Below are 27044 nucleotides of genomic sequence, written 5' to 3'. Positions count from 1 at the left end.
CCACCAACGATGGCGCCGAGCTAAGGGTCCAGATTTTTAAATCGTACCTCCAAGGGTATATTTATGATTTTTTTTAAAAAAAAGGGCTAAAAAAACAAAAAAATTCCGTCCAAACGGTGCCCGCCCAAACGTGGACCTGGAAAAACCACCGTGCAGTTGCCAGTTGCCACTCGACCACGTTCAGAGTTGGGAAAACGGAGCATCGCGTCCATAACTCCCTGCGGTTATTAACAAGGAAAACAAACGGCGGATCGACGTGGGTGGGAAAACAAAACGCCCAGAGGCTCCCCTCCAAAATCACGTCACTCCGATCGCCTCTTCCTCCTCCTCCCACCCTGGGCCTCTTTGCTCCGCCGTCGTCTCTTCCTCTTTCGCTTTGGGGACTCCTTTTCTTCTTGTCCCTTTTAGCTGGGGTCTCTTCGTCAAAGGCCGCGCTTCCTTTGGAAGTTTCCATTTTGACCACTTCCTCAAGCAATTTACACGTCCTTGTTCAGATAAGGTTTTCCACGGTTCTTTCTTTTGTCTGGGGCTCCTCGGCTCATCGATCGGCCCTCTCTTCTTCCTGCCTCTTGTGTTGGCCTGGCCGGCTGGACCCAGGTGTGGCGATCATCCTCCTGTTCTTTCGCCCGCGCTTCAACAAGCTTGTAAGCTCTCTCTCTCTCTCTCTCTCTCTCTCTCTCTCTCTCTCTCTCTCTCTCTCTCTCTCTCCACCCTCGATTTGTTTCGTGCCTGCTCTTTGTGATATGCAACTCAGTTTTAATCTTTGGGCTTAAACATGCACTTTCTACCTCTTCATATATTCACCAGTGCTATGTACTCCCTACTCACCAGTTTAGTGCTGAGATAAATTTTTAGTCTTGATTCGATTTCACACGCAAGATCTGTTCATCCAAAAAAAAAAAGGAGATAACTGAAAAGGTAGAAAGAAACAGCAAGAGAGAGGAGGGACAGCTAGCTACATGGTAGTCTGTAGGATCTTAATAAGAAACCAGAAATACATACCAAAATCAGTTCCCAGCTTTTGTTTAACTGTATATAGTATTTTCTGTATTTCGCCGCATCAAGCAAGTAGTAAATGAGGCCAGCGCATTTTCGACATGTCGAGAAATCTCTTTCAGTCTTTCGTGAGTTTCATACTTGGGCTCCAACATCTCCAATGGAAACGCGCTCATTTCATTTGAGACAAACATAACCGTCTTTGTTTTGCATCGGCAGAAATCGAGGCCATCTCATCTCAGGAACACAGAGCCAAGGAGCAATCAACCGCAGCAGGCACTCGATCCGTCCTCGTCGTCTCGGCAAGAAAGACTGATCGGTGATCGCCGGTCGGGATCGATGGAGCAGCTCCGGCAGCTCGGCGAGGCGGTGGGCGCCATCAACGCGCTCATGGCGTTCGAGCCCGAGCTCCGCGTGAACCCACGCCAGTGCCGCCTCCTGGCCGACGCGTGCGCGCACGCGCTCGCCGCCGTCACGGGGGAGGTGCGCGCGCACCTCCGCTTCAGGGAGCGCGGCGCCAAGTGGCGCGCCGTGGAGCCCGCGCTCCGCGAGCTCCACCGCGCGTTCCGCGACGCCGAGGGCTACATCCGCCACTGCCTGGACCCGCGCGGCGGGGGCAGCTGGTGGGCGCGCGCCGTGGCGGCGGCGCACGGCACCGAGTGCGTGGACCAGCACCTGCACGGCATCTTCTGGTGCGTCGCTGTCGCGGTCGAGGCCGTCGAGGCCGCCGCGGAGATCTCCGGCGACGACGCCGACGAGATCGCGCGGAGGCGGCTGGTGCTCGCCAACAAGTACGACGGCAGGAGCATGCTCGAGCCCAGGCTGTTCCAGCACGCCTACGGCAGGCTGTACCTGGTGTCCCAGGAGCTCGTTGCGCGGATGGACACGGCGTGGAAGGAGGACAGGTGGCTGCTGTCGCAGCTGCTCGACGAGATGAAGTCGCCGGCGGCGCCGAAGCCGCTGACGAAGGGCGAGCGCCAGCTCGCCGACGTCCTGGCCGCGCCGCGCGGAAAGCTGCACCTGGCGTCTGTCTTGCTCAACGGCGACTACAGCGTGCGGAGGCGCCTCGGCGGCCACCTCAAGGAGGCGCATTGGATGGGGGAGAGCTTCGCGGTGATGCAGTTCATCGGGGACGCCGAGGCCGAGGTGTCGATGCTCTCGTCGGTGGCGCACCCGAACGTGGCGCACGCCGCCTACTGCTTCCACGACGAGGAGAGGAAGGAGTACTTCGTGGTCATGGACCAGCTCATGCCCAAGGACCTCGGCAGCTACTTCAAGGAGATGAGCTCCCCGCGCCGGCGAATCCCGTTCCCCCTCGTCGTCGCTGTCGACATCATGCTGCAGATCGCGCGCGGGATGGAGTACCTGCACGCCAACAAGATCTACCACGGCGAGCTCAACCCGTCCAACGTGCTCGTCAAGCCGCGGCAGCTCGACGGGTACGTGCACGTCAAGGTCGCCGGGTTTGAGCGGCCGGCCGGCACCGTCACAAACGGCGCAAAGGCGTCTGCTAATGGCAACGCAGCCGGCGGCGGCGGCGCGACGACACCTGCATCTGGTACGCGCCGGAGGTTCTCGAGCATCAGGAGAGCCGCGACAGGCACACCGAAAAGGCGGACGTGTACAGCTTCGCGATGATCTGCTTTGAGCTGCTGACGGGCAAGGTCCCGTTCGAGGACAACCACCTGCAGGGCGACAAGACGAGCAAGAACATCCGCGCCGGCGAGCGGCCGCTGTTCCCGTTCCAGGCGCCTAAGTACCTGGTCGCCCTGACCAAGCGGTGCTGGCACGCCGACCCGGCGCAACGCCCGCCGTTCGCCTCCGTCAGCCGCGTCCTCAGGTACGTGAAGCGGTTCCTGGTCATGAACCCGGAGCAGCAGCAGGGCCAGCAGGCCGACGCGCCGCCAGCCGCGCCGGCCGCCGACTACCTCGACATCGAGGCGCAGCTGCTGAGGCGGATCCCGGCGTGGCAGCGGGGGCAGGGCGCGCCCCCGCGCGTGGCGGACGTGCCGTTCCAAATGTTCGCGTACAGGGCCGTGGAGAGGGAGAAGACCGCCGCCGGCGCGCACGCCAGCAGGGACAGGGCCACGGATTCCGGCAGCGAGGAGAACTCGCTGTGCGGCGACGATAACGGGGTCGGGGCGACCACGCCAGACGACGACGCGTCCACCGTGTCGGGCGGCACCGTGAGGTCGCGCCCGGACAGCAGCGACGGCAAGAAGACTCCTCCGGTCAGGAAGGCGGACGGCAAGACGCCGCCCAGACAAGGAGGTGCGTTGCATTGATCTGTCGCCACATTTTCTTGAAGAAAACTTGGTTGTATCCAATTCTCAACGTGGTACTTTGAATTCTCTGCAGGGTCTCAGCAGAAGGTGAAACCGGCGAGCGCGGTGAAGCCTCCGCCGGCGACAAGGAAAACGCTGGGCGTGAAGCCGGAGCTTCCGGCGCAGCGGCCGTCGTCCGGGCATGCCTCGGACTGAGGCTGCTGCGCTTTGTAGCTGGACTGCTGGAAACCGCCAGGAGCTGTCATGTTTGCGCGATCGTGAAAATTGGAATGGCGTGCGTTCTAGCAGCTCGCTTTTGGTGAACAAGCTTTTTGCATTTGTTGATTCCTTCCATAGGTTCTTGGTTAGAGTCTTCGGTCTTGCATTTGCATAGATCCTTCGCCTGCAAGTTTGATTGTGGCACGGGAATTGTTCTGGCACTTTTATAATTTCCCTCGCCCGTGATCTAATGATGTGCCTGAGTGTTACGAGAGAGAGATATCTTAGACCTTGCCATGGTTGATTGGCTACCTATCATCCGATTGATTTTGCATCGAGTTTTTATTACATCTTGGACCAACTCAAAATGATTAATCACAAAATGAAAAGTTAGAAGAGAAGAAATTTTGAATGTCAGCATATTTTCCCAAAGAAAAATTGCAACAGCACATGCAAAATCTGAATGAAACCCAACAAGAAAATCAATAATTTTTTTAAAAAACAAGAATAAACTATATTATGAACTCTAAAAGAGTTTTGCATGCAACAATCTAATATTATTAAATAGTTGAAGACACCCAAATAAAAAGCAACACGACTTTGGAAACAAAATAAACAACTCACAGGGCAAGTTAAGCACCAAACTTATCAAAGAAAAAAGGATCTATCTATATCAAACCAGTGTGATTCTTCCTTTCTGTGGGGGGTCCGACCCCAGGTACCCACGGCGGACTACATGGGCCGCACCACAAGGGACGGTCCAGCCCACAAGATGATAGCTTGCGGCTCATGGCACAGCTCGGCGCACGCCGCAAGACACCTCGGCGACATCCTGAAGATCATGTAGAATCTGTTAGGATATGCCGAATGTACGATTCCATGTATATGTTATCTCTTACCCGATCGGACTCTGACCTGATTGGAATATAACCCTACCCCCGGGCTATATAAGGCAGGTAGGGGACCTCCTCAAAATACACTCAATCATATATGATAGACAATACAACCGACAGAATACAGGATTAGGGTATTACGCCAAGTTGACGACTTGAACCTGTCTAAATCTTGTGTCTTGTCACCATCTCGCTCATGATCTCGCTCACCTCTACGACAAATCTACCATCGTGGGTATACTCCTCGGTGGACTGCCGAGCACATTTAGTCGACAGTTGGCGCGCCAAGTAGGGGTATGCGCTTGATCCCATGGCGGGCCAGATGGTATGTTTTACAAGCTCTCCGTTCGCTCCCAGGGCCGGCCAAACCTTCATGGTCGGTTCCATCACCTGGGTCATCAACGCCAACGGCGACGGGGAGGTTATCCAGCCAGTGCGGGACATCCCCACGCTGACAGCTCTGACATCTGTGCCAGCAGATCCTATCTCGGGATCTCTCCCGGGTTTGTCTTCTTCTCTGGTAGCTCGCCCTTTGGCACCACGCCGGTCGAGGAAGCCCTCCCAGTAGGACGACCTGATCTCATCTATACATCGGGTTGACGAGAAGCTCGCCGAATGCTTGTCGCTCGTAGAATCGATCCAAGATCGATCTCTTTATGACGACGAGTATCCTCCGTTCCAGGTGGTTTCGCCCTAAGCGCTCCACTCAGTCACGCCATATGAGGTGGCAAAATGCAGGTCTGACCATCATGGTGACTCCACAAGGGCACACAGTGCAGCGCTGGCCGCTCTCCAGATCTGACCAGCCCAAGGCTGGTCGGCAAGCTCCGACGCAGGATCCCGCGATGGCTCACCCCTACGGGCTGGCCAAAGCTACCGCTTCATATCAAGAGGCCCTTCATGGTCTTTACGCCGACCAGATCGGCAACATCCACCCGCTCACCGAGCTCATTTTACTGAGCGCCGACCAGTTTGCACCGGCTGTCAATATGGTGCAGATTTGTCAGCTCGATGACGATTCTCTGCTCCCAATCCTGGAGGTAGATCCGAGGGCGGCGTCAGAAGGCTCCACCAAAATCATCACTAAAACCATCACCGACCTCATCGGCAGCTCTCCATCCCTGCCTAGATGCTTTCTAGGGGAAATCTTCATGATCAGCGCCGACAGTGCTGCTCACAATGGGGAGACTGACGCTCAGCGCACCACGCGAGAAGAAAGAAACGCCGATCGCGCCCAACGCCGCGAAGAAGCAAACGTCGCCGCAGCCGTAGCAAACTCCAATCCTGGCGCGACCGACGGTGGCGACGCCGCTCATAATCAGGGAGGGCACCGTGTTGCCCGCAACCTCAATGAGGAATTCATCCAAGTTGATGGGCATGAGGTCCTACCAACACCAAGCGCCAACCTCACCGTCACCATGAACAAGCTGGGCAGGCTCGCGCCATCACCAAAGCTCGCCAAAGCCACCGCCGTGCTCAAAGCAGCCGCGGTTCAGGTTAACAAAAATCACCAGAATCAGGCGCCATCCCACTCCACCTCCTCAAACCGATCCACTAGGCCACGAAGGGCCCGATCCCAGTGACCTAGTGAAAGTCGCCTCCAGGCAGTCGACCCTTATCTCCAAGGGGGATCAAGGGGCAATTACATTATCAATCCTAGGGAACGGCCACAGTACGCCAACCCCAACGTCAACTGAGAGGTTGAACAACCTACTGGTGATCTACGACACATCTCAACAATTGTCATGACGTTCATCGCCGTATCGATAATCGGTGCAACTCGCACCACGCGGAAGAGATCGTTCACCGCCAGCAATGTGATGAAGCATAGGGGAACCCTGATGCGGTGTTTAACCCGATCTAGCTGGCTTACTCGCCAACATCGCCTAGCCCGATGATAATGCCGCCTGACCAGTTGTCGGTGTCGTTCCACCAACCGCTGGGGGCACTGCTGTCGCCGGCGTTATCGATGGTCTGCGAGCATTCATCATAAAGCTACGGGATGTATAGTGGCCCCCTAACTTCAAGATCTCCGGTGTTGAGCAGTACGACGGTCATGCCAACCCTGAGCAATGGATCACGAGCTATGCCACTGTCGTGTGGGCTGGTGGCGGCAACACCGATGTCATGGCGAACTACTTCCCCGTCGTGCTTAAACCCACCATGATGAATTGGCTCACGAGCCTCCAATCGTACATCATCGACTCATGGGATGACCTCAAGAGGCTATTCATTGAGATTTACAAGGCTACATTTGAGCAGCTAAGGATGAAGCTTGACCTGGCCAGGGTCTATCAGAAGCCTAGCGAGTTCCTTTGGAGCTACATTAGGCTTTTCTCCGAGGTCAAGAATCGTATTCCAAACATCCTAGATTCCAAGGTTACCACCGCCTTTATCCAAGGGCTTGACCATCATGATGAGCTCCGTAGGAAATTCAATAGGACGCCACCAGCGTCGATTGGTGAGATGTTCACAACCGCCAAACAATATGCATATGCTGAGGAGGCTAACCTACGTCACCACGAAGATATCGCCCAAGTTCCCTAGCCCGATCGTCCACCACGTCGCAACGACGAACGCTATGATGAACGGCGCAATGATGATTGAGACCACCACTACGATGACCGCAAGTGTCGCCTCGACAGCCATGACTGTCGTAATGGGTAGGAGACCTCAAGGGTAGGACAACTCCGACGCCGCTGACCAGAGAACCTCATCGCCTCCATCGAGAAGCCTCGTGCAAAGCGCAACAACAACGCATAGTTCAACAAGCTTCTCGATGGCCCATGCCCGATCCACAAGGGTGCAAAGCATACCATGAGGGAGTGCATAGGTCTAGCAAATATCTTCCAAGAATAGGCGGATAAGAAACATGTAGACGAAAACAATGGTGGCAAGGATCATGAACCCCCCCAACGTGGGTGGTGCCTTTCAAGATCCTAGCAAGACCACCCACACGATCTTTGAGGGTCTAGCCACCTCCGAGAACAAGCGTGACAAGAAGCTCACCTCCCGATGAGTCTTATCCGTCAGGGGCATCAACACCATCGCCGGCCCCAGATACCTCCCCTGGTCAGAGCAGCCCATCACCTTCAGCAAGGCCAACCAGTGGGCGAAGATCCCATACACAGGATGCTTCCCCCCTCATGCTAGACACCATCATCCACAAGGTGCGCTTCACGAAGGTCCTCATTGATGGTGGTAGTGCCCTCAACATTCTCTTCACCAGTGCCTTGTCTAAACTAGGCCTCTCCAAGGAAGATCTCACCCCCCGTCAACTCTACTTTATAGGGGTCATCCCGAGAAAGGCTTGCTAGCCCTTGGGCAAAATCACTCTACCCAGTGCTGTACGACACCATCAAGATGTTCTGCATCGAGTATATTAGCTTTTTGGTGGCTGATTTTGACACCGCCTACCACGCCATCCTCGGTCACCCGGCATTGGCCAAGTTCATGGCCATACCGCACTTTCCTTACATGGCGTTCAAGATGCCAGCCCCCGGAGGAGTCCTTACCTTGCAAGCTAACCTCACCGTCGCCTACACCTATGAGAAGGGGAGTCTCGCACTCACCGAGGCAGTTGACATCTCCCTTCGTATGGATGCCTACCTCATCAAGTCAAAGAAGGCGCCCCTAGAAGAATAGGAGATCCTGATGATTGTGATGCCTCATGAAGCTACCAAGGTGGTGAGCCTTGGCCTCACCGATCCGTCCAAGACTGTGAAGATCGAGGCCCACCTGGACCCCTAATAGGAAGGCACGCTCGTTAGCTTGCTGCATGCCAACACAGATGTGTTTGCATGCAAACCTGTAGACATGCCTAGGGTACCAAGGGAGCTGATCAAGCACTCTTTACATGTCTCACTGACCACCAAGCCGATCAAGCAGAAGCTCTGACAATTTGCGCCAAACAAGAAGGAGGCTATTAGGGTAGAATTGAACCCGCCTCTAACAGCCAGATTTATTAAAGAAGTGTATCATCCTGATTGGTTGGCCAACCCATTGCTCATTCAAAAGAAGAATGAAGAATGGAGAATGTGCGTTGACTACACCGATCTCAACAAACACTGCCCTAAAGACCCCTTCGGTCTCCCTCGCATCGACGAGGTTGTTCATTCTACTATCGGTTGCGAATTACTTTTTTTTTACATTGTTATTCCGGTTGTCGCCAGATCTCCTTAAAAGAGGAGGATCAGATCAAAATGTCCTTCATTACACCGTTCGGTGCCTAGTGTTACACCACCATGTCCTTTGGACAAAAATATGTTGGTGCGACATATCAAAGAGCTATTCAGCATTGCCTTAAAGATCAGATAGGGCACAACGTCCAGCCCTACATCAACGATGTAGTTGTTAAGTCCAAACCCACCGACAAGTTTATCACCAACCTCGAGCAAACATTCAAGGCCCTCAAGGAATTTCGGTGGAGACTGAATCTCACCAAGTGTATATTCAGTGTCCCATCCTACAACTACATCGTCAGTGCTAGAGGCATTGAGGCAAACCCCAAAAAAGTCTCAGCCATCACTCAAATGAAGCGGCCGACCTATGTAAAAGACGTCCAGAAGCTTATAGGATGCATGGCGGCTCTCAGTCGCTTCAGACCACGTCTCGGAGAGAAAGGTCTCCCCTTCTTCAAGCTGCTTAAGGCTAGCGAACGTTTTGAGTGGATGGAGGAAGCTGATGAAGCTTTCGCCAAGCTCAAACAGTTCTTGGCTTCGCCTCCAATTATGACTACACCACAATCTGGTGAGACTTTATTGATCTACATTGTCGTGACTCCCCGGGTTGTTAGTATGGCTATTGTCATTGAGCACGAGGAAGCTGGGCACACGTATAAGGTCCAGCGACCAGTCTACTTCATCAGCGAGGTCCTGAACAAGTCCAAGACTCGGTATCCTTAGGTTCAGAAGCTATTGCACGTACTCCATTGAGTTTAGGAGCCGATCGACCGTCAAGTCGTAAATTTTGGCTGATTTCATTGACGAATGGACCGAGATCCAAGAGCCTATCTCGACTGATCGCCCTAAGCATTAGAAGATGTACTTCGATGGTGCCCTCAACATTGAAGGTGTCAGGGTAGGTATACTGTTCATTACTCCCTCCAAGGATGAGCTCCGATATGTACACTAGATTCATTTTTCTGCCTCTAACAATGTAGCCGAATATGAGGCATGTCTCCATGGCCTCCGTATCACCGTTGAGCTCGTCTTTTGGTGGGTCTAAGAAGAGTTTTTCTAGGGGATGCCCTATCATGATGTCGAAATCCTGAATGTCAAAGACATGGAAATCGAGGGCCATTTTGACATTGCCATGGTAGAGTGTTATGTTATGTAGAATCCCAAGTCCTTTTAGGCTGGATTGTGGGGTGATTCTAAGGGACTTGACTATTGGAGCATGAGGTTCTTCACCCAAACAAGTGAGTGTGAAAGATTTTGACATGAGGTTTGCTCCTACAGTTGGATTGTACAACATATCCACCTAGTTCCCTTGGATTTTACAACAGATAGGTAAGGAGGGGGCACAAATCTGAATTTCTTCAGGAGAAAGTTCTCCCTCATCTACCCATTCTCTACTCATGATAGCGGTCAACTCCTTGATGGACTCCCTAAGAAGTTCTTTGTCCAAAGGATCCTAAGGAGTGATAGGGACTGGTGGCCCCCTTTGGCATGAGTAATTCAAGGTATTTCCAAAATCTTCAATAGCTATATCGAGCTGTAGGACAGACTCCTTGGAAAGCCCTAACCAGAAATGCTGCAAAAGCACATGTTTGGGTATAGACAAGTCTAGGCCAGATCTCGTTAAAATTGAGAATCTATCCTAAGCTGCACCTATGTATTCCTTCTCTTTTTGTTGGAAGTTGAGTATCTCTTGCCATAGGGCAGCGATCCAAGATATAGGAAAGAATGCAAGACAAAATCTGTTCCTTAGTTCTTCCCAATTGCCAGCTACCTTACCTACGTTATGGGCATACTATTATCTCGCCCTCTCATCAAGTGAGAAAGGAAACAACTTCAACCAAAGTGTTTGTTGTGACATGCCTGAGATGGTCAGGCAAGCACAGAGCTGCTCAAACTCCCATAGGTGATGGTAAGGGTTTTCATAATCTAACCCTGAGAAGGCTTGTTCCCAAACCATGGCTATAAAGCCAGGGCGGAGCTCATAACTAGAAGCTGTGATTGGCTTCGAGGATTGTGGTGGTTCTACAAACTCACCCTTGGGAGCAAAAAGGTTTTGAATGGTAGGTTGATCCATTGGAAAAGAGTAAAAGGAAAAGAAAGGTAAAAACAAAGGATACACGAGCAAACTACGTTCGGAGACTAAAACAATGACCATCCCCGGCAACGGTGCTAGAAATGCTTGTTGGTGCTTCTTAGAGTAAGCAGAAAAGTCCGTAAGCGCACAGAAGTACCGTTGTAGCACTTTACCCGGTGGTATTGAGGGTATCGTATTTCTACGAGGAATGGAGATGTAAGTAGTCGCTTGACTAGTTTACCTAACAAGAATTGGAAGAAGGGTAAATTGGGTAGTGAGGTTCTTCTAAGGGTAGAAACCTTAAGTGAAGATAGCTTTGCTAGTACAAACTCACTTTGGGCACCGGATTGCAACTAGTCTGCCAGTCCATGCCGGTCTATAGCTCTATGCCATATCTGAACATGGGAGATTATAAAGGACGGATAGGGCTATCACCACCTACTGCCTACCCCTCAACCGGAGGATACGAGGCAAACGAAGGTGACTTTTAGCTTAGACACCATGTCTATGCTATTGGTCACTACTCTAGCGTTGGCCAGGAACTTCCGTCTTTATCAGGAGTCCTCTACTAGAGCACCCATCATGAGGATGGATGATGAACCCACAAGTAAGTAGTCACAATGATAACTTTTACTTAAGGCATCAAACCAAAATATGAACATGAACTTCTTACTCCAAGTAGTAAGACGAACGTAGAGGTACAAGTGTAGAGGGGGGCGACAAATCCAGCACTACGTCCACCCGATGTACAAGGCTTGTTGTTGGCGGTCACTAACAACCAAATCCAACCACCAATTATAGTCCAAAACAGGTGAAATAAACAATATTTTGACGCATATGCCTTTACTATTGACCTAGTTCCACTTGTATTGGAGAAAACATGTTATGTAGGTCGCATATTCAAATACAAGTGGAAAACCAAGCAAAAGGCGCAATCCAAGAAGCGTAATGCAGAAATGCGCAAGAGAAATGAATAGAGAGGCCCACCTATGTAACTTACCTAGGCCAAACACCAACACAGGAGAGGCCCAGGCCCAGCCACCAGCCCACCTAGCAAAGGCGGTGGCCAGGCGAGCCAGCCAGGGTGTGGCCGCACCCTGGGTGTGCCCGTACCCTAGGCGGCATGGCTCAGGCCCATCCTTCTACCGCAGTTGCATGCCACCATGCTGAGGCGGTTTTGGCCTATTTCCTATTTTTCCCACACCAAACCGTCCTCACTCCACTATAAAAGAAGGGCTAGAGCTCATGTTCAAAATACACACATTATTTGGAGCTACACACCTCACCTCTCTCTACTTGTACTCTCTTAGCTTTAGTAGTAGTATTTGGAGGTAGCGAAGCTATCAAGGAGGGCTTGGCTCCTTGGAAGAGGAGTGACATCTTGGTACGAATAATACTATGAAGAGTTCTTCCAAAGTCTTGCTCTCATATCATTTATATAGTGGTGTTATAGAACTAGAGTATAGTTGTCTTGCTATAATCATGATTTATGAAATAGCATATAGTTGTGTGTCATGATATTAACAAGTTCATCTTTAAGATTAATCATTCATATGATTTTTATGAGTAGAAGTAGAGCTAGGGTTGAGGTGGCGGTTTGCCATTCCTTTAGGTTTGCCCATGTTGTTGCTTGTCGATCCGTAGGGTCGGAGTCCCGGAGGGATATGTGTAGTTTCCCTATACACGGGCGTGGTGCTCGGGTACACGGGAACCTTCGGATATGACGGTATCCCACGGTTGAGGGGTAGGCGGCAAGTGGTGACAGCACTGTCCGCCCCTTGTAATCCTCCATGTCTGGGTATTGTGTAGGAGTCCTAAAGTCTCCCTGGCTTGCTGGCAGACCAGTGCCTAGAGATCTCCCCGTCTATCTCACACTTAGTTCTAACTCTAGTCATGTAACTTTTATGATCATTAATTGTTCTATGCACGGCTATATTAGAACATGCTGGCTCCATGTAGGAACATTCTTTTATTCCTTGTTTTACTTTTATCCTTGAGGTTGGCCTAGATGTGTGTCCACTATCCATGAAATACCGTTTTACCCCTATCATGTACTATGGTTCACTATGCAAGTATGTAATCATGTTCATGCTCATGCTAGACTCTTAATAGCTTGCCCTCCTTTGGAAAAATATAAATAATGATACCCTGAATACTTCCAGGTGAAATGCTACAATGATAGATCCGTGCGCTTGTAGATATTCTCTGTAATTGTTAAGAACTATCGTAGTTGTTGTTTCTTGATGGCGTTGCTAAGATTAACTCAATCTTAGTAATGGTGTTAAGAAATACCAATAGGCATTTCTGGCTCCGTTGCCTGGGATGGACTTAAAACCTCCTCACTTGGTGATTGCATTTAGAAATGCAAACACTTGCCGAGTACAAGAAGTAGCGGGCACCACTACTCCGCTATTCCCCTAACTCTTTCCTCTCCCACTCCCTACTCTAGTCTAGCTAGAAGCTAATGGAATGTGTGTAGCCCTTCTTCTTCTTCAAAATGTGTATCATCCTCCGTGGAATGAGGAGGGGGCCTTCTTATATAGCTTGAGTATGATGGTTTGCTCATGTATTTTTGGAAAGCACCACATGCAACCGCCTCCCCAGCATTGAATTCATCGCCTAAGCAAGGTGGGTGTGGGCAGAGCTGGGGGCGGTGCACCCGCACCACCAGCACACCCGCCACCGCCTTGCTCTGGTGGGTTGCTGACTAGGCCTGGATGGCTCCCACACTGGTGTTCTGGCCCAAATCTAAAGTTTGGATAGGCTTTGTTTGAATGCCCCTTCTCGATTGCGCATTTTTGTGTATTTTCACGTGTTGTCCTGCAAAACATGTGTATACCAAAACTCGTGGAAAATATGAGTTGTAAACCTTAATTCTAAGTTTTGGTATTCATATTTGTTTTATTTATTTAAATGTTGGCGGTAGAAATATGAGTTAAGCACCGCTAACACAAGCCGCATCTAGGAACCTGGTTGGCAAAGCTTTTTGAGCTAGATTTTACTGGCCATCCGCTATAGCAGATGCTGAGGCACTCGTTCGCCACTACAAGGCCTGCCAGTTTTTCACCAAGCAGATACATGTGCCAGCTTAAGCCCTTTAGACCATCCCCACATCTTAGCCTTTTGCATGCTAGGGACTATATATGATTGGCCCCTTCAAACTAGCTCCGGGAGGTTTTTAGATATGTATACATCACCATTGACAAATTCTCCAAGTCGATTGAGTACAAACCACTGGTCACAGCAACTGCCGATCTGATCAAGGAGATTGTCCACCGTTTTGGTCTGCCAAATGGCATCATCACCGACCTAGGCTCCACGTTCACTAGCAATGATTTTTGATATTTCTGCAAGGACTGGTGCATCTCTGTGAAGTATGTTCTAGTCACCCAACCTAGAGTCAATGGCCAGATTGAACGGGCAAACGGCATGATTTTGGATGCCCTTAAAAAGAGATTGTATCAGAAAGTGAGAGGCATCTGGGCAGATGGCTTAAAGAATTGCCAGTGGTAGTCTGGGTACTCCAGACCCAGACTAGTCGCAACACAGGCGTTTCTCCATATTACCTGGTATATGGCTCGGAGGCCGTCTCGCTAGCCGACATCGCTTTCCGGGCACCAAGAGTAGAGAATTTCAATGAAGAATAGTTGGCTCTGGCCCGACAACTAGACGTTGATCGCCTTGCGGAAGAACGCTTGGTTACATGTATGCGCACAGCCAAGTATCTAGAAGGCCTACGGAGGTACTACAACCGTAACATCCAGGACTGAGCATTTGCGGTTGGTGATCTGGTACTCCGGAGGGAGCAGAAGACCGAAGGACTATGCAAACTTTCATCACACTAGGAGGGTCCCTTCATCGTCAAAGAGGTTACCCAACCTGGATCCTACAGTCTATGCGACTCCGAAGGGGTGGACATCCCCAATTCGTGGCACATCAATCTCCTTAGGCATTTCTATTCCTGAATCGCTCCCAAAATAAAGATATGTATTTCTCCATATTTGATGATTCAATAAAGCTTGCGCTGATTTCTCCAATTATGTTCTCCAATTGTGTTCTCCATTATTTTCGCCATTACGTTCTCTCCAATATTTCTCCAAATGTTTTCTCTGTATTTTTCTCCAATTTTGTCACCATGATTACACCGAATTTTAACTTGCTGATTACTATCCATAATTTAACGTCTCCATAATGCGCTATTCGCCAATTCTCCATGCGTATCATCACCAACACACATCTCACTCCGTATGCCGACCAGCCACGTTTTTACCCATGTCATCCAGAAATGGCCCTAATCTTGACTTCTTCCTATGCATGCATGAGCCACGCTCTATGCTATGGACAGTCAGCAGGGGCTCCTTGGCGATGCTTTCTTCTCTTATGCGTACACGGGTGCCAGCCACTCCACGCTATAGAGCTTGGGGGCTAGCCAGGGCTGGTCGCATGGTACAAAACTAACTGGAAAGCAATTAAATCATACATAAACATGAACTAAGCAAACTCCAAAATAAACACCATGTTTATGCTTACAACTCCATCTAGCTAGAACTTAAAAGTCTTTCTGATACATTCATTGCCTAGTTGTTTTGGTTTTGTTGTTCTTTGTCACCAAAAATTTCCAGGTCCTCGACGAGCTTGAAGGCCAATTCTGTTGCCTCCTACACGAGCTAGTCGGCCACCTTGTCCTCCATCCCATTAGCAAACCCACTGTCAATGATATCTAGATCCACCATCGGGTACAGGGATCGGACGACTGACAAGGCATGCCCAACAGCAATACACGCCGCGCTGTGGACATATACCCTAAAATTTGCCCAGGCCGCCCTGCACCTTTCCACAAAAAGGATCTAGCGGGAGTGGATTTTCGTCAAGATCTCCAATCGGGGCAGCGTCGGTTTTCCATCAATGAAATCAAGGACTAGTGTTATCCCCGCAATGATGGCATTCATTTTGGCGCACATAGCCTTTAGTTCCAGCTCGTAAGACCGGTACTATGTCTGCGAGTTCTCACGGACCATTGTGAAACACCAACATGATGATGAAGCTCACACAATCATAAACAAGAGTTTTTGCAGAGATCACTTACGTGCAACCTCATCAATGGTTTTTGTGAGCACCTCTCGTGCGTCATCCCTCTCCTTCTCCACACGTTGGATGGCCTCCTCATCTAGGAACAGCCACGTCGCTAGATCTATAATAGCAACAATGAAGTCATCATGCCGAAGGTAAAAATAAATAGACGTATCATAGATTTGCTGACGGTTATATGGTCTTACCATTCTTCTCCTCAACAATGGTGGCAAGCTGAGTACCGGTCTCGTCGAGCTACACCTGGGTGCTGGCAAGCTCCTCCCAAGCTATGTCGCGCTCAATGGCCAGGTCCTTCTCTAGTTGCACTTGGTACACCCATGCTTGCAGCCTGCTCTACTCTTCCTTGAGCCTGATAATTTCATTCTCACATGCCTTTACCTCCGCAAGCTGCCGCTTATTCTCCTTGAAAGTGGGCTCGACCTCCTTGAGCTGTCATCACTGGTGCTCTGTAGTTTTTAGTATCTCTTGGCAAACGACTGTCACAACTTCATCGAAAAGATATATAAAACATTGCCATCAATTTGACTCACCTGCAGCTCGCCATTCACCACCACAAGATGTTTCTTCAGCGACTCTATCTGTGGTTCGATGTCCTCCTCCTCCACTAAATCGACGTGGTCGCCCCGATGCAACCAGGTGCGTGACACACACGTGGGGGTGTCCCAAGGATGCGGCGGTTGCTGTAGGATGTATTCAACCTCAGCAGCTCCTACCAATGGTCCTGCAATTTCTCTCATAGCTCTTCCTTGGTGGTGACGCAATTTGCCTAAACTCATCCACGCTGAAGAATCTAGAATATGCGGCTCCTGTTTGGCTCCTGGGCCTACACCCATCGCTGATGACGAGGCTCGAGGACTAGGTGCGCGCCCCACGTGTGCCTCTAGTTCCATCATTGGCGGGGATGCTAAGGGAGTCGGCACCCATCCTATATCGGCTTCGAGGCCCCCGACGTCTCCAACAGGTTTTGTCACTTGTTGATTCACATCGCCATCGCCCCTCCGAGCTCTGTCTGCTCTCGACATTGCGGCTGACCCATTTCCGCCTACACCTTCAACAATTATGGGGACGATAGACGTCGATGTGCCATGAGATCCTTCTCTAGCCTTGACCGGCCGTAAGGGGTCGGTTGACGGTTTGCTGCTCCACAATCAAGGTTTGTTACAATATTTTGAGGCATCTAGCAGAATAGCTCAATGAGTACAGCAACCAACAACTTACTTGCTAGATCACCGAATGGTGCGCTTGATCTTGAGCAGCTCGCTGGGACCGCCCATCCCGGTTGTCACCTCGCTTGCTCTTTGAAAGCCCGGTGGCACCGGGCTTGCCTCCACAGTCGCCACGCCAATGGATGCGCCACCTTCGTCCCGAACCTCTCGCTTAGGCTCAAGGACTTCAACTCCTGCCTGGCTGGTAGGACTTCCTACTTGCTGATCAGGACTTCATGTCTGCCCGATGTCCATCGCCAAGCTGGGACCTTCTTCTACCGAAGGAGGAGGGCCACAAACCCTTGGCGTGCCACCCTCGAGGATAATGTTTCCCAATCCTTCGGATCGTTGTCTTTGCTCTAAGACCTGTGGATATACTTTCAGTGCTGGCGGGGTGGGGACTCTCTGATGTTAATCCTGCTTTCATGATGGGGAGGTGTCATCGACCTCTTCCTCTTCTTGGCAGTTGGTGCCTCGCTCATTGGCTCTTTGCCGTTGCGTAGGACATGTTGATCAGGGCTCAGGGTGTAACACCCTAGGTGTTTGCCTTCCACATTTGCACTTGCATTTCATGAACATGAGCATCATTCATCCATTCATGAGCTTATGTTGCCTGAAACATGTTTTTGAAACATTGCAACGTATCGTTATATTTCATGTGTGTTGTTTCTATTATGAAATGAAAAGTGTGCAACACTTAAGTGCAACATGTGCAACTCACTTTAGTGAAACAAAGTTAGTTAATACTATGCAACAAGATCATGAAACATGTGAAACATGACTATGAAACAATTGTAACATTCATGTGTTTTTCATTGTTTCAGTACATACGATGCTTGATTCTTGTGTGACCAAGGTGTGGTGTGACTAATAATTCTCTTAAACAACTTAATGACACCTAGAATGTCATTTGGAACATTGTTCATATGGATCATGTTGCCTAAATAGGTTTTCAAAAGTAGTTTGACTTGTTTTCACCCCTAAACCCCTTTGGTTTGACTGTTTAAAAAGTGTAGCTTAGGATGTTTGCATGTCTGAGCAACCTAAAGCAAAGTTGTAGCAAATTTTATAAGGAACAAACTTTGTTTAGAAGCCAAGTCATAAAAATGTGCACAACATGTTCAAAAAGGACCCACAAGTCAGAATTTAAAGCTGATTCAACATCTGAAAATAATTCTAAGTGTTATAACTGGATTTTAGTTTCATATACCCTAGTTTAGAGCTCTGTAGTTTGCAAACAAAGCCAAACCAGCTCGAGCTCCAATTGTAAAAGTTGTAGTTCACATGTAGATGTTCAACTTTGTCAATTATACCTTGAGCTATATCATCGTGGATTTGGAGTTAATCACTGTCAAACTTTGCCTATCAGTCGGTACTGTTGAAATCTGAAACGCAAAGTTCAGACCGGAACAGGGCCGACCGGCAACAGAGACCGGCCGCCGCGTGGCCGCCACGTGCCGTGGCTGGCCTGCCGTCGCTGCCCGGTGTCCTCCACCTTGAAGCCACGTCCGCCTGCCTGTCTGCTCACTCTTCCTCATCCTCCTTCACTTCTTCCACTCACCAGAAGCGCCGAAGCGGAGCCACCGCCCCGCCATTGTCCCGCCGAGCTTGCGCGCGCTCGCCATCGCCTTCTACCTCACTCCAGCTAGCAGGAAGCTTCGCCTTGCCTAGCTTCACCATCTCCGTTAGCTTGCTGCATCAAATCATCCTTAGGTGAGGGCCTCCGGCCGTTTCCACCACCGCCCGCCATGACAGAGCTTCGCCGGAGTTGGCGCTCACCGTGGCCAGCGCATCACCGCATCGCTCCTCCATCCCTAGCCTTCGTCTCGTCTTCTCCATCTTGTGTAGTTGCTCTTGTGAAGACGCTACCGACCACGCCGGTCCAGCCATGTCGGAACACGGCCGCGCACCGCTGTGCGCCATGGCCGAGCCGCCGTGCACCATGGCCGACGTGCTTAGGGGCCGCTAGGGTCTAGGCTTAGGGGGTCAATCGACGTAGGAGACTTTGGGGAACACGCTGGTACCACTACCGTCACCGGAGACGTCGCCGTCGACGAGCTCCACCGGTCGCCGTCGCACTTGGCAGCGTGCTCTGCTTCGCTGTCACTAACAAGCGGACCCACTGATATGTGGACCCCGCTTACCAGTGACTGTTAGTAAATAGGATAGCTCATTTATGCAGATTTTGATGCTGGTTTGTGAATTTTGTAACTCCAAATGTGTAGATACAAATGGTGTGATTCAAATTTTATTAGACTCACTGTGAAGTCTAGTATTTAAGAAAAATATGTCTTGAGCACATGATGTAGAAATTTTGGATGAATTAAATAGGAACTTGAAATGTGTTTTTGAATGCATGTAAACTTGTTTAAATCATATCTTGAGTTTCTGTGATCCAAAAATTATGAAATTTTGTGGGTAAGCTAGTATTGCTTAGTAGAAGCTCTGGTTAAAATTTGAGAGTCATTGCATGTATAGTTTTTGAGTTATAGATTTTCCTTTTATCATTGATTGATACTTGTGTGAATTTTTGTAAATTATCTAGGAATCCTATGACCATGAAACTTGGTGGGTAGTATCTTAATACCTTGAGGATGCTAGGAAAAATATGAAATCTGTTGCTTGACACTTTTTATTAAGGTTTCCTAATTATGCCATTTTAAGCTATTATGCCTTATCATTTTTGTGTAGGCTGTTATACGTACTCAAATGGTGTGAAATTTTTATGGTAGTCTACTAGAGCATGTAGTATCTACTGTAATTTTTGTAGATTTAATGGTGTAGTTTTCATATATGTTTACCATTTTCTCTAATTAATTAAATAAATTAAGAAAGGTATTAAAAGAAATGTTTTGGTGATGAACACCCTACTTTCTGGTGTTCTTGTGATGTGTGGAATAAGTGAGTAGAGTTAGTTTTGCCCAATTATGTGTTTGCATCATAAGTTAATAATTATTTCGTTTGCATTATGTCCCTCTGGACAGATCTGGGGACTTTAGAAAGTTCCCCATGATATTTTGGTTTGCTGTGAATGTGATGAATACAAAAGTTATAGATAATTTATGTATCTAGCTCCTGTCAAAATTTGAGGGCATTTGGCTTAGTAGTTTGGGAACTACAGCTGTTTAAAGTTAGGTTCTAGTTTTACCTACTCTCTGTCTTGTGTGGACAGATTTCTGTTGATTAAAGAATTCGGCCTGGTAAAGTGTTGAATCATGCTTTGAGGTTTAAAAATGAATTGTAGACAATTTTATAAGCTTTCCAAATTGTCTTGTTGCATATCAATTGGATTTATAAATCTCCAGTTATGGCTAGTTTACTGTACCACTACATAGTCTTCATTTTTCTGAAATACAAATGCTTGAGTGTATGCTTGATGCAATGTTCTCGTTGATTGTTTAGGGGTTAGCCTAACTTGAGAATATGCTTAGGTGCAGGTGCTAGGTCATTAACTGAAGATGAGCAATTATACATTAGGTTGTATAAACTTGGTAAGTGAAAGTGATTTGAATAGGGCTTAAGTTGGAATATGCAAACTACAGCGAACATGTGCATTCCCCGAGCATCCCGGACATTCATTCATGTGCATCCATGATATTTATCTTGCGCATTCATGCAATAGGTGTGCCGGAGGGAGTGACATTGCTGGAGTTCGAGGGAGCCAACCAGGAGGAGGAGCCCAAGGTGCAGGAAGCCGACGAAGCAGCCACCGCGGAGGAGTTGCCCGAGTGCCCTGACCACCAGCCTTCCTCATTCCTGAAAGGCAAGCCCCGGAGCATATTAAGCCTCTCATGTTTTCACAAATACATTGAGTATCTTTTATTCATTAATGATGCATTAAGTATAGGAATTGGTTGAAACCAATTGATGCATTATATATCCCTCCTTGTCCAGATATCGCACTAGAATCCTATTTAAGTTCAGTAACGGGTTAAATGCTTAGCCATGCTTAGTGCGGTAGAAGTCAGGTGATTTCCTGTCACCTGCGACCTTTAGGATGAGGTGGATCACGGTTGGCTATATTTGCTATCATGAAAAAGAACCATGTGAATAATGAATTAAGACCGGGCGGGGTCTTGTGTAGGTTTGAACATAGTGACTCTGTCTTAGTCGTTTAAGGACCGATACGTTGTACGTCCTCATGTCATGTTGAACGCAGCCTAACACTTAGCTGGCCGGATAAGTCGTTCTGACTGCAAAGCCTAGTAGCTCGACTTAGGCCGGGGACGCGAGCAGTGGCGTGCATTCTGGAGGTAGTAAGGATGTGCGGAGAGCCATTGGCATAAGTCCAAGGCGGGTTAGAGTCCCGAACAACCTTGGCAGAGTGGTTCTCTGAGAATGTCGATCTGTTTGGGCTCGCGACTCCTGAATCGTACCAATGGTGACTTGTTTGTGACCCTGACAGGGGAAGTAGGGTTTGTGTTTAGGAATACCCCTCCAGCTGGATAGGAATCGATTCGAATCGCCATCTCTCCCAGATAGTGAGAACTTGACTGAGCAGCGGCAACATAGATTCAATTAATTTAACGATATGGTTAAATGGATGATGATGATAAGGTTGCCACAATGAATACCTGATATGGTTATTAATGTTTGCACCCTAATAAAATAATTGCTTAGTACAGGTGCTAATATAGATGACAGGTTAATGGCTAAAAGTCACTACTAGTTTAGGTTAAGAGTTGATCATTATTACTATGCTTTTCCGCAAAAAGAAAGTGTCAGCCAGATCCACTAAATTAAGCTATGCATAATCCTTGGTGTCATTTGTTTTTGTTTTCGATGGGTAAGTCTAGCTGAGTACATTCCCGTACTCAGGGTTTATTCCCTCTTGTTACAGATGACCTTCTATATCAAGGATTCTGTAAGTATTGTCTCCACCCGGTGGGTGATGAAGACTAGATCATGGGCATGATCTCCGTTTCTCTTATCTGAATGCTTTTGCGGGTTGTGATCAGTGAACCAGTATGTGTATTTGAACTCGGGTGTGTAAGTTAAACTATTTGCTTCCGCATGTTTTACAAGACTTGTTTTGTAATAACGATGACTCTGTGATGATGTAATCTATTTGCGAACGTCTGCGAATGTTGTAATGTATGATATGTTATGTTGAATTACTGTGATCTTGGTTGTATGCAAGTTGGTTTGAAATCCTTTGAGATTTCAGTTGACTACCGAGTTTATATGGGCTCAAGTTCGAGAATTTGATCGTTTCGGCGATTGTTTTTGTACTTGTGCTCTTATAAATTGGTTGGTTCTGTGACACGAGGCAGCTTCCTGCCCATCTAACGAACTCCTCAGCATCCTCCTGCCCATATAATTGTTACCTAGGTACTTACCTTGGTAAGTTGACTGTTGTTATTGATTCTATCCTTGTCTCTGTTGTTGTGGATCTAAATTGCTATCAATGATGTTTACATCCTCTTGATATTCAGGGAATTCAACCCCCAAATATTCTCCACATGTGTTTTGAGCATTGAAAGCATCTTGAATGGTCTGATGATCTTTTTTGTAATGGGCTCGCTGTTCAAGCCAATTTAACAGTACATCCATCTTGGTTGACAATGCACACACCTCTTCTGGTACTTCTTCACTCTTATTGCATAATTGGATGTTGCATGATGACCAGCCTTGATTAGAGGCTATCATCTCCATAAGAGTTTTAGCTTTCCCAAGGGTGAGTGACATAAATGATCCTCCAGCAGTGGCATCAAGTTATTCATGAGCTTTCTGACTTAATACATGGTAAAAACTTTGCATGAGCAACCAATCTTCCATTCCATGGTGAGGACAATCTGAAATATATTCTTAGAAACGTTCCCATGCTTCTGGAATGGTCTCTCCCTTCTGCTGTTGGAAGTTGGAAATCTTTCCTCTTAAGGCATTGGTCTTGCCTACTAGGAAGAACTTTTCTAGGAAGGCCTTTGAACACTTTCCCCATGTATTGATATTGTCTTTATTGGTGTGGAACCATTGCTTTGTCTTTCCCACTAGTGAGAATGGAAACAAACGAAGTAATATGATGTCTTGAGCAACCTCCTTGATAACAACTATGCTACTGATCTCCAGGAAATTCTAAAGATGAGCACTAGCATCTTCATGTGCCTTTTCACTAAATGGGGTAGCTTGCACCATGTTGATGAGGCTTGGCTTGAGCTCAAACTCAAGGTTGTTGGTTTTGAGTGTTGGTCCAGTGCGAATGTTCTCGGTGCTCAGAGCAGAGAACTCACGTAGAGTTTTGTCAGCCATAACTCAGAAACTGATGTTGAGCTTCCTCTTTGATTGGGTTGTTCTGATTGGAAGTTGTTGGTGAATCATAACCAATTCTGCAAAACCCTATATAAAATATGAACAACGACAAACAAGGGTAAGCCTGCTAAAGCAGAGTTGTTATGATTTTATCAATAAGTATTTATTTCATCAATTCTCTATAGCCATGTGCCCCTCCTCGGCAACGGCGCCAAAAATGCTTGTTGACATTTCTTAGCATCACTCTTTACTAAGTTGTCATCCCTAGCATGGTGCCATAAATGCGTGGTTGGTAATTATTAATGACACTTGTAAACTTAGAGAAAATTATATATGTTAAAGTAAAGTATCCGTAAGCGCACAAATAATATACCATTATAGCATTTCATCCGGGAGTATACGGGTATCGTTATTTATATTTTATCCATAGGGAGGAGCTATGGGATTGTTGGCATAGAGATATTGATAAATATGTATACTTATGATAAAACCACTCTCATGCTATGGCAGGGGTAAGTCAAATGATAATTAAATAATAAGTATAGACCATTGATAATAATTCCAGAGATAGAAATAGAGACTCATAAAATGTGGTATGGCTAGGCAGGAGATTCGGTAAGAGCAAAAGATTCCTAAGTCATTCGTTATTTACTAAGTCTTTTGTACACCCAAGTATATACACTCTCATCTATAGCATAATTAACTTTGGATCTATGCATAAGGAACATTACTAAGGAAGATCAAGAACATAGCTTGTCTCCCTTCGTAACCGTGTTCTACTTGCTCTACAAATGGAGAGTGGACTACAAAGGACTCAACAGGAGTGTCACATCCACGATCTACCACATGACCTAGAGTGCAGAATGCATCCGCAGGTAAACAATATCTAAGGACCATGCCTACATAATGTCAACCACTTAACCCACGCGCGTCTTGGGCTAAGCGCTTTGCGAACATATGCATAAACTCATCATCAATCACAACTATATCAAGCATATAACTAGAGCAAACTTGGAACATAATAAATAACATAATATTGAAGTAGCACAAAGTCATAAATAAAGAGATACAATGGCTATACCAGTCTCTAGACGGCAAATCCAGAATCCTGAGCAATAGCCAACACTCCCACTAGGCATCAACAAAGCTTGACCAAACTCAATGCAATGCAAGCAGCATATATGAGTGGAAGTTTTCCTAGTCTAAATATCATATTTTGCTCTGGTAGGAATTCAAGCTTTGTCATACAGGATCTCATCATATTGCATTTTTATATTTTTCAAAAGATAAATCTCCAGAATTCAAGTGTCACTTGGAATAAGATAAATAGCAGCTCAGACCTTCTCGTATCATATCCGTCAATTACCTAGACTTAGATCAAGCATATGATACCCACGAGTTTCAAGTTCAGAGCAAATTCTCATGTCAAATCAATTTCATCTTAAACTCGGGAGAATTCAAGGCTGAAAACTAGGTACTTGAAAGGAATTATAATAGAGCAACTATTCATCATTTCCATTATGTGAGATCATCTTCAAGTCTTTTTATCTAGCTCTTAAAAACAATAAAGGAAACTAAAACACATCTTAAGCACACTTAATTAAACTTAAACTATATACACACTCTTTTTATTTGGTTTTCATCATTTTTTAGATCACACTATAATAATATATATATAACTAAATTTTTATTTTGTTTTTGGTTATGCATTTTTTTAGAGCAAACTCAAAAAATAGACTAAAGAAAATAACAAAATGCTAGGAAGAGAAAACCTACCTTCGGTAAACGGGGGCTCCTCCCCCAAGCTGGGTGTTGCTACGGTCTCTCAGAAAGGCGGTCGATGTGGAAACCCTGCAACAAGTATCACCAATTCTCATTTTCCTGCTCCTGGTGCTGCTGAATGGCGGCGAGGCGTTCTCCTACCTCCCTTTGCCACTGGGTGTGCTGGTGAAGTTGGTTCTGGATGTTTTGCTATGTCTCCTCGATAGTCGTCAGCCGACTATCGAGGCGGGGGCACTCCATCTGCTGCTCATGATAGCCCATGGGCTGGTCATGGTAGCCATAGGCAGAGAAGGACATAGGTCTTCTCTTATGGCCACTCGAGACTTTCTCATATGGTTGCTGCTGATAGTAGTCGAAGTTGCCATCCTGCCATTGCGCACTTGAGCCCTAGACCTTTGTTGGTGATCATATTTATGCCCTTATACATGTTTTATTGATGGTTTATAGTGGATGATAACTACCATCAACACCTAGATAGGCCTCGCACAAATTGATGAAAATGGCGAGGTGTAGGATGTTGTTGGGGTTGAGATGAACAAGGGAGATCCCATAGTATGGGAGCAGCTTGCGCAGGAATGGATGCGCCGGAAGCCCAAATCCCCACCGATAAAAATCCTCAAAAACAACTACTTTGCCAGCGTAAGGATTTGGGAAGCGCTCAGCTTCTGTAGGGTGCCACTCGGTCGTCACCTCATCCGGTAGGATCCCATCCATCACCATCTCCTCCAAGTCCTCCAGGCTACTGCCTGACGCCACCCACTCCTTGCTATGGGCATTCATCTTGCACGACTTCTTGGATGGTGCCATTGCTTGGATCTAGATCTGGGGACTTGTTGCGCTCGCTCTACCTTCGTGGCAAGCTCCAGCACTCAAGGTTAGGCATGGGCGGTGGCGACGTGCAGAGCAGAGGTGGTGGTGGTATGATTCTAGGTCGCTCGAGGAGGAAGATGAGAAGAATGTGCAACTGCTCAAGCGAAATGTAATGTGTTGCGAGCTGAGTGAGCTTTATATCGGTTCACCTCTGCCCTTTCATCTCTAGGATTTCTAGGAAACCGTGCCGCAGCACCCACACTTGCTCCCACAACCATTGCGCCATGTGCATGCATCTACGTGCAGTTAATGCATGTCGCTCCAAATTTTCCGTGGATGCCTTTACTGGGTCGTCATGTTCCTTTCGACTAGAAGATACAACGGGCGGCTTGGTTTCACACGTTGCTCCAATAATTGATGCCTTAATTGCACCTTGGTGATTTTTTTGCTGTTCCTTCGCGGTAGATTTTTCTTTGATTTGGTGGCATATTTTTAAGGCATTTTCTTTGAACCTACTACAAAATTCATCCTTCATTTTTTAGCAAGCTTGGGGACTAAGTGTGTACACTTCACCTCGCGGTGAATGTACTGATTTTTTTATCACTGGATTCTTCTGCAACGTCGGGGACTGGCTGCTTTCTCAACTACGCTGGGGACTGCATTTTTTTACCCTGCTATAAGATTCATTCCTCATCTTCCAACAGGCTTGGAGACTACATTGTGTACAATGTACCTTGCGGTGCACGTACTTTTTCTTCTTCATGGTATTTTGATTGCGTCAAGTCTGTCGCATTAATGCCTCTGCTATGTTCTGATGACCATGTCATCAGAACCTTCGCAATTGGCACTTAAGTGTGTACACTTCACCGATCGAGATTTCTCAATTTTTTTGTTGAACTCCTTACATCTTATTGGTGAGCCTCACTTGGCTAAGTCTGAGATCCGTTGGCTAGTTACACTGGTCGGTAGTCATCATTGTAGGTCAGCAGACTAGTTAAACTGGTCAGCGTACTTCTTCACCGCCCAAGTCACAGTTAACCTGGTTGGCTTCCTTTTTCACAGCTCGGATCATCAGTGGAGATGATCAGACTCATGCCAAACTGCTCGGACTTGATCAAGACGGTGCCACCAAACGGATATAAGGCGCTCGGGGACTAGCTGTGGGGGGTCTGTACCAGGTACCCACGGTGGACTACATGGGCTGCACCGCAAGGGATTGTCCAACCCATATGATGATGGCATGAGGCTCACGGCACATCTTGGTGCATGCCGCAAGACAC

General features: G+C 47.7%; 1 non-coding gene and 1 pseudogene across 1 annotated transcript; both read left to right on the top strand.

The window, feature by feature from the left end:
- The first annotated feature begins 446 nt into the window (after window positions 1–446).
- LOC136452506 (uncharacterized) lies at window positions 447–3754 on the top strand (annotated as a pseudogene).
- An 18946-nt stretch (window positions 3755–22700) lies between these two features.
- Window positions 22701–22807, top strand: LOC136455787 (small nucleolar RNA R71). The gene has a single exon (XR_010759254.1). It is a non-coding gene; the product is annotated as a small nucleolar RNA R71 (small nucleolar RNA).
- The last annotated feature ends 4237 nt before the right edge of the window (window positions 22808–27044 follow it).

The sequence above is a fragment of the Miscanthus floridulus genome, chromosome 5 (genome assembly GCF_019320115.1).
Source record: "Miscanthus floridulus cultivar M001 chromosome 5, ASM1932011v1, whole genome shotgun sequence".
NCBI classification, from domain to species: domain Eukaryota; kingdom Viridiplantae; phylum Streptophyta; class Magnoliopsida; order Poales; family Poaceae; genus Miscanthus; species Miscanthus floridulus.
This window is presented reverse-complemented; position numbering and strand designations above follow the sequence as displayed.